Raw genomic sequence first — 8,705 nt, forward strand, 5'->3', positions numbered from 1 at the left:
GCCTGGCGGGTGATCAGAGCCAATCAGAGCCTTTCAGCTGCCAGCTGGGGCCTTCCTTTGCTCCGCGCCACCTCCTGATGGTCAGCGCATGTCACAGCGAGCGATCAAACTCCTGGTCTCCTGGTTGAACTCCCGAGGGGACACTGCATATTAGCCTTTTATATATATAGATCTTTGAGATTCATTGATAGTCAGAAAGGCAAAGTTCAAACTCTTTTTAGAATATTAACAACTAGTGACCCGGTACACGAAATTCGTGCACATTAAAAGGGGATTAACTAGAGGAAATAAATTAATATTGCTATTTGCCCTTTCTCTATAATAGAAGTGTCAGAGATGAAAGAAAATTAGTAAAATGTATATGAAAACGTTCCTCCTGTCAGAGTCTGGGGCACACCACGGGACCCAGAGTCAAATCCCCGCCCACCCACATGTGCCTCAAAATCGTGTGAGACCCAGACCCGGCCGCCCCCCCCCCCCACCTCATTGGGATAGATCCAGACCTGGCTAGTCCCACCCTTGTCAAGCCCCACCGGGCAGGGAACATAGCCTCAGGTCCCCTGACCCAGTGCCAGGATGGGAGGCGTGGCCTGAGATCCCCCGTCAAGCCCCGCCAGGTGTGGGACATGGCCTGAGATCCCCCGTAAAGCCCCGCCAGGCGGTGGGGGGGGTGCAGCCTCAGGTCCCCTATCAAGCCCCATCGGCAGGGGGGTGCAGCCTCAGGTCCCCCCTGGGCGGGGGACACGGCCTGAGTTCCCCCAACCCAGCACTGGGGGTGCACCTTGAGGTCCCCTGTCAAGCACCGCCAAGCAGGGGGGCACAGCCTCAGGTTCCCTGGCTCGGTGCTGGGACGGGGGATGCGGCCTGAGGTCCCCCGGCCTGGTACCGGGGTGGGGGGCGTGGCCTGAGGTCCCCTGGCCTGGCACTGGGGCGGGGGGAGCAGCCTGAGGTCCCCTAGCCAGCACCAGGATGGGAAGCGCACCTTGAGGTCCCCTGTCAAGCCCTGCCAGTTGTGGAAGGTGGCCTGAGGTCCCCTGTCAAGCCCTGCCGGGTGGGGGCCGCGGTCTGAGATCCCCTGTCAAGCCCTGCCTGCCTGAGGTCCCCTGTCAAGCCCCACGGGGGTGAGGTAGGGTTTAGCCTCAGGTCCCTGCTGATTGCTTGTTAAGGCTCCTTATGGGAACTTGGCCTTAGCTGTGGGTGCAGCCATCTTTGTGACGGAGTGATGGTTAATTAGCATATTCCCTCTTTATTAGATAGGATAGTTGTTACAGGCAGTAAGAATATCTCAAGAACTGTTTACAGATGAGGAAATGGATTTGTGTTTTAAAAAAGAAGAGGGGTGAGATTCCATATAGTATAGGCTTGCTATGTAGGCACGGATTTTCTAGAGAAATTGGCAAAAACTTGATGATGGCTATCCTTAGGGATTGGATTTAGGGTTTTAATGTGGGAACAAGGCATTTGCTGCTATATATCCTCTTAGACCAGCGATTTTTAACCAGTGATTTTTTAAAACATGCAACACCTGACTATTTAGTCAGGGGCACTGACCTCTTTTCCCTTAGATTGTAAAATAATAAAATGACAACAGCCAACATAACAATAGCCCTCCTGGTGTGAATACCCTGTCCTGAACCCTAAATATATAGGTAACATAATAGAGCTGCATCTCTTATTGGTCACATATATAAACCATAAATATATAGGTAACATAACAGAGCTGCATCTCTTATTGGTCACATATATAAACCATAAATATATAGGTAACATAATAGAGCTGCATCTTTTTTTTTTAATATATTTTATTGATATTTTACAGAGAGGAAGGGAGAGGGATAGAGAGTTAGAAACATTGATGAGAGAGAAACATTGATCAGCCGCCTCCTGCACACCTCCCACTGGGGATGTGCCCGCAACCAAGGTACATGCCCTTGACAGGAATCGAACCTGGGACCCCTCAGTCCGCAGGCTGACGCTCTATCCACTGAGCCAAACCGGTTTCAGCAAGCTGCATCTCTTATTGGTCACATATATAACAGAGTTGCATCTTATTGGTCACATTGTATAATAAGGTGGCATCTGTTGGTTAATTCTTGGTACCAGAAATCCTTATGTACACATATAGGCACCTAATTTTTTAGGTTTATTTGAAAAATTGATTTGAGAGAGAGAGAGGGAGAAAGAGAGAAACATCAATTTGTTGTTCGATGGATTTATGCATTCATTGGTTGATTCTTGTTTGTGCCCTGACAGGGGATGTAACCTGCAACATTGTTGTATCAGGATGAAGCTCTAACCAACTGAGCTACCTGGCCAGCACTAGGCACCTGATTTTTTAAAAAGTCACTTTGGAGTACAAAGGTAATTACTATTATTATTGTTATTGGTAAATCAATAAAATTATACCTTTTTTGTTAGATCAGCAAAAATACATATGTATTTTTTGGTGTGCCACTAAATTTTATGTGTGCCATGAGATGAAAAAAGTTGAAAATCGCTGCCTTAGACTTCATTTTTTTTATATAGAGTGCACATCTTGCTTTTTAATGTATTTATGAATTACAAGTGTTGCAGCCAGAAGTAAAGGGCAGAAGTTATTGGGCAATGCGGGAAGTGGTCTCACTTCTCCCCACAGAATAGCCCAACCTGAGACTGACCTGAACAATAAAGTCTCCAAAGAAGTTTCATTGAAATATGCTGGGGGTGGGATTTCTCAAAAATACAGTAAACCCTTGATTTTTCAGACCTCAATTTAACAAACCGTGGACTTAATGGACAAAATTTCCAGTCTGTATGTCATATGTGAAAAGTAACACCCTGTTAATTTTAAAATGCTTTAAAGCAAGATTTGCTTATTGTTAAATTAACAGTTATTGTTTTGTTATTAATTCACTGTTACTTTTAACAAATTTAGCGAATAGGCCATAGGTTGAAAAAAACACTATAGTAATTTCTCTGACATAAATATTATATATCTACAACTATAGTCTACATATTTAAATCCAAGAGTTACTACTCCTAAACAATGTTTGGTGAATGATTAGCACGCGATCATACTGCATTTCCAGTAGTAATTGGTTCTGTTGTTGAGTAGAGTGACTTTCTGCAGCAGTTTTAACAAGTGCTGGCTGATTTTTTCAGAAGTGTGCTAAGCCACGCCCCAGCCGTGCATTTGTTTACTCCCAGTGATTAGTGAATGCATGCATTTACTAGACCTATTCAGTGTAAGTTTAAAATTAAGTATAGCCGAAACCGGTTTGGCTCAGTGGATAGAACGTCGGCCTGTGGACTGAAAGGTCCCGGATTCGATTCCGGTCAAGGGCACGTACCTTGGTTGCGGGCACATCCCCAGTGGGAGGTGTGCAGGAGGTGGCTGATTGATGTTTCTCTCTCATCGATGTTTCTAGCTCTCTATCCCTCTCCTCTCTCTTCCTCTCTGTAAAAAATTAATAAAATATATTTAAATAAATAAATAAATAAAATAAAATAAAATTAAGTATAAATTTAAAATTATGTATGTACAGTAAAGCACATAGTTGTAACCCTAACCTTAAAATATGGACAAACAGAAAAGAGTTAATTTAATGCTAAATCAAAAATTGGAAGCCATACAAATGTTGACGTCGGAAGTGTCTGTGTCTCATATATGTGATCAATATGGCTTAAAAAAGCAAACTGTATCAGACATTAAAAAAAACAAAGATAAAATAAAAACATTGCATTAATATGTGATGTAGGTGCAAAGACGAATTCCAGAAACCATGTATTGGCACGTGAAACTTCAGTCGAAGAAGCACTGTTGAAATGTTACCCACAACAACATTCTTGTGGGGTTCCTATTCAGACAGTTGAGTTGAAATCTGCAGCAACTAAATTAGCAAATCATATGAACACATCATTCAAAGAAGTGATGGATGGCATTGGCTCTTTCTCAAAGGCACGGGATTATGAACAAAGGAATTTACAGTGAAACTTCAAGTGCTCCAACAGAAGATACTGAACCATTTAGGCCAAAATTAATAGAATGTATAAATAACAAAATGCTATTACAATCTCAGATTTACAGTGTGACAAAACTGGTTTGTTCTGGCATTTTGTGCCTAAAAACACACAGGCCTCCAAATATGAAAAATCGACATCTGGAAGAAAAATCAGCAAGGACAGGATCTACCAGGGGTGGGCAAACTTTTTGACTCAAGGGCCACAGTGGGTTCTTAAACTGGACCGGAGGGCTGGAACAAAAGCATGGATGGAGTGTTTGTGTGAACTAATATAAATTCAAAGTAAAGGAGCGGAGGGGAGAGCAAGAGAACCGGATAGAACAGCCGGATCCGGCCCGCGGGCCGTAGTTTGCCCACGGCTGATAGGCACTGCTTTGTGCCAAAACAGATGGATCACATAAACTGACACCTGCCTGGCCAATGTGGCTCAGTGGTTGAGCATTGACCTATGAACCAGGAGGTCAGGGTTCGATTCCCAGTCAGGGCATATGCCCAGTTGCGGGCTCAATCTCCAGTAGGGGGCGTACAGGAGGCAGCCAATCAGTGATTCTCTTTCATCATTGATGTTTCTATCTCTCCTATTCCCTTCCTCTCTGAAATCAATAAAAATATATTTAAAAATAAAAATAAATAAACTGACACCTGCAATTGTTGGCAAATCTTGTAAACCTAGAATTTTAAAAAAGGTAATGAATCATTTGCCCATTTTGCATTATAACTCTAAAAAGTCATGGTTCAACTCAGATGTTACCAAGACTGTTTTTTTTTTTTTTTTTAATAATTTATTTGTACCGGGAGTCAGGAAATTTCAAGGCGAAGAGCTTGGAATATTAACAGAAGATGCAAAATGTTTATTGCTCCTGCTCATCCGTCAGAAAATATTTCATGTTCAGAAGATGACAAATTTAGATGTATGTTTTTGCCAAAAAATACATCACTTATCCAGCCCATGGATCAGGGGATAATTCTGGCAACCAAACAAATACACCGCAAAAAGTTTTTAGAGGAAGTAATGGCTGTATTGCAGGAGGAAGATAATGAAGAAGATACAAGAGGACAGTGTAGCTTACAAAACTTAAAGAGTTACAGTTTAAAATCGGCAATTTTAAATTTTGTTGCATCATGGAAAAGAGTGAAAGTGCAAAGACTGGAAAATGGTTGGAAGAATTTGCTTGACGATGAAGATGCAGACTTGGATTTAGAAGGGCTAGAGGTGACTGACACTGTAGGACAATACAGAATATTGGTGGAGAAGTAGTTGAGGAAGATGTACAGTGGTTAGAATGAAGGTGACCCTGGGTATCACATCGTGGCAAAGTGAAATAGATGAGGTAATGACCTTGGAAGATGAGGATGGGAGTGAAGATAATGAGGAAGAAGAAATAACACACCCAAAAATAACATTATCAGAGACTGCACTCAACATTCTAATAACATTTATTAACAATTCATCAGATAACAAAATTCAGCTTTATTATACCCATTTTCATAATCTTGGGGAGTTAATTATAAAAAAACAGACTTCAAAAGTTCAAACAAAACTTGATAGTTTTTTCAAAGCAGGATTGCCTAAAGCAAGTGCCTCAATATTGAACATTTCATGCCACAGTAGGAGTGTCTGGATATATCATCATCCGGAGATGATTAATAAGAAATTTTTTTGTGTTTATAAAATGTTGTTTTGTTTTTAAGAATATAGTTTATTTGTTTAGTTAAATACTAGAGGCCCAGTGCATGGATTCATGCACATTAAAAAGAAATTAATTAGAAGGTGGCCGGAGGGGCAGGACTGGGCGAGATGGGCCAGACATCCCCTGTAGCCAACCTTCCTCAGTCCCTCCCTGGCTGGCTGCACCTGGGGCGGCGCCAGGGCTTGAAGGGCACCTGTGGAGTGAACGGGGGTCCCTCCGGCAGGTGGGGTCCCTCGGCCTGGCCTGAGGGGATCAAGCCAAAACTGGCAGTCCACCATCGCCCTGGGGGGTCCCAGAGTGCGAGAGGGCACTCTGCAAAGTTGCTGTCACTCGGCAGCTCCTGCGTTGAGCATCTGTCCCCTGGTGGTCAGTGCATGTCATAGCTACTGGTTGGAGTGTCTGCTACCCTAGTGATCATTGCACATCATAGCTACCGGTCAGATGGTCAAATGGTCAGACAGTCACTTAGGCTTATACATATACTAGAGGCCCAGTGCGCACAAAATCGTGCGTGGTTAGGGTCCCTAGGCCTAGCCTGGCCTCCGTCGCATGGCCTCTGCTGCCCTGCAACACTATGTAAAACTCCCCACCCTGGGACGCTCCACGATGCTCACAGCCCCTTGACTGCTCATGAGGCTCCCCCAGCCCCTCGACTGCTCCGCGAAGCTCACCGCTGGACACTCTGCAAAACTTACCCGCCCAGCCACTGCTTCGCGAAACTTGCTGCCACCTGGGTGACTGCTCTGCTAAGCTCACAGCCACCCAGCGAAGCAGCCCGCCACCGCTGCTCAACAGTCCCAGTCCCACCCCACTGCCAGCCCCCGCCTCATGGTGAGTGGCTCGGGGGCTGGGGAGAGGGGGGACAGAGAGGTGCTCCATGCACTTCATGGTGACCCGTCGCCCGTTCGGTCATGACACCACCTAGCTCTATATATATGAGGATATACATATATATTGTTTATTACAGTCTCAAAATTATGGTGAGTACATAAGCACTAACATATATAGAACACTTTTCTGTGAAATTAAACTTTTTGTATATCCTTAATTTAATTGCACAAACATGTCTACATAAGTAAAAACAGATAAACTAATTTGTCATTTTTTTAACATATGCATTCGGAAAATTTACTTTATTATATAATGGACTTTGGCTTTAACAGATACCTCCTTGCCCAAATTAGTCAGTTATATAGAGGTTTTACTGTATATACATTCTTAATATTTAAAAATGACAAGTTAATGAACAACATAGACTGATGAACAAAAACAGACCCAGAGACGGGGAAGCATCAATCAGACTGTCAAACCTCAGAGGGAAGGTAGGGGAGGGTGGGGGTAAGGGGGAGAGATCAACCAGAGGACTTGTATGCATGCATATAAGCCTAACCGGTGTTCACGGACAACAGGGGGGTGGGGGCATGCGTGGGGAGGGGTTTGGGATGGGAATGGGGGGATGAGGACAAATATGTGATACCTTAATCAATAAAGAAATTAAAAAATAAAAATAAATAAAAATGACAAGTAACCTTGTGTAAAATAACTTAGTTCTACTAATTTGCCCAAATTAAACGCACGTGCAGAAACTCAAATAAGGTATTGATTAATAACAAACTTCCCTAAATATGCTTAATTTGATCTACTGCAATATAACCTAATTTGTAGCACGTATTAAGAAAATCGTCCACTAGGGGGAGACATCATTCCTCTACTAGAGCCCACTCTTTGCCAGGGCTGCAGGTAGCCTGGCCTTGGTCCCCGGCGGCTGCTCTCCCCTCGCGGGGTCTCGGAGGTTACCCACCCGGACACCCAGCCCGCAGCAATGGCTTTCTGGACTCACAGCGCCCTGCTGATTGCTCCCAGCGCCTCTGCGGGACTGAGCGCAGGGGAGAGGGGTGTACCAGAACACCAAACCCCTGGGAGGCCGAAGCTTCCGCCCACGCACGCTGGCTTTAGTTGTACATCAAATATCGGGGATGGCGGCTTATTTAATCACGCCAGCGACCCACCCTCTTCCCTCGGGCTTGAGCTGCCATCTAGCCCTTGCGCCGCCCCAGCGCTCTGGCCAGCCCTTGAAGGGCGGGGCCGGACCTGCCCCTCCAACCCTCCAACCCGGGCAGCTCAGGAGTGGTGGGGCGGGTCGTGCCGGGAGGGGCTGGCGCAGGTAGGATGGGCCTTGGAGTGCGCAAGTTTTTTGTGCGCTTACTCTCAGGGCAGTTCAGAATTTGTTATAGTTATTTCCAGTCTAGTTTATTGATGTCTTTAACTTAGATCATTCCCTATGTAAAAGAATGTAGCCTTCTTGACCCAGTCGGGAGGGTCAGTTGGTTGGTTGGAGCCTTGTTCAATACACGGAAAGGTGGTGGGTTCGATCCCTGATCAGGGCGAGTGTGGGAGGCAACCGATGGATGTTTCACATCAGTGTTTCTCTCTCCCTTCTACCCCTCTCTAATCAATAAACATATCCTCAGATGAGATACAAATAAAATAATGTAGCCTTCTTTACTCATTATATGGTAAGCATTTCCCCGTCATTAAACATTTTTCCAGCTTTATTAAAGTATAACTGACAAAATAGTATTTTTTAAAATGTGCAACATACTTTGTTATGCATTTACATTGTGAAATAATTACAAGTTCCACTGAACGTTTTTAAACGTTATTTTAATGACTACATAATAAATCTGTGCATGGCTGTATCATAAATTAGTGGTTTCCTGGTGGGTGAACAGGTTGTTCCCATAGTACAGGAGGACACGAGAGCAAAGCTTTATTTAGCAGTTGCTTGGAGCAGGACCTAAGGTCAGAATTAACTCGAAGTTTGATTCCAGCCGCGTTTTGCAAAACGGGGCTTTTATTATAATTGCAAACAAATGGGTGGAAGCAACAAGGTTTGGAGCTGAAGGATTCAAAGATTACTAGGGCATAAATTGTTTTCCACTGAGAAGCTGATGGGTCTTTGGGGAAAGTTCCAAAATGACCAATCAAGCCATGTGCTTGGCTGGGGGCTCCC

Source organism: Plecotus auritus (genome assembly GCF_963455305.1).
Source record: "Plecotus auritus genome assembly, chromosome: 8".
Lineage (NCBI taxonomy): Eukaryota > Metazoa > Chordata > Mammalia > Chiroptera > Vespertilionidae > Plecotus > Plecotus auritus.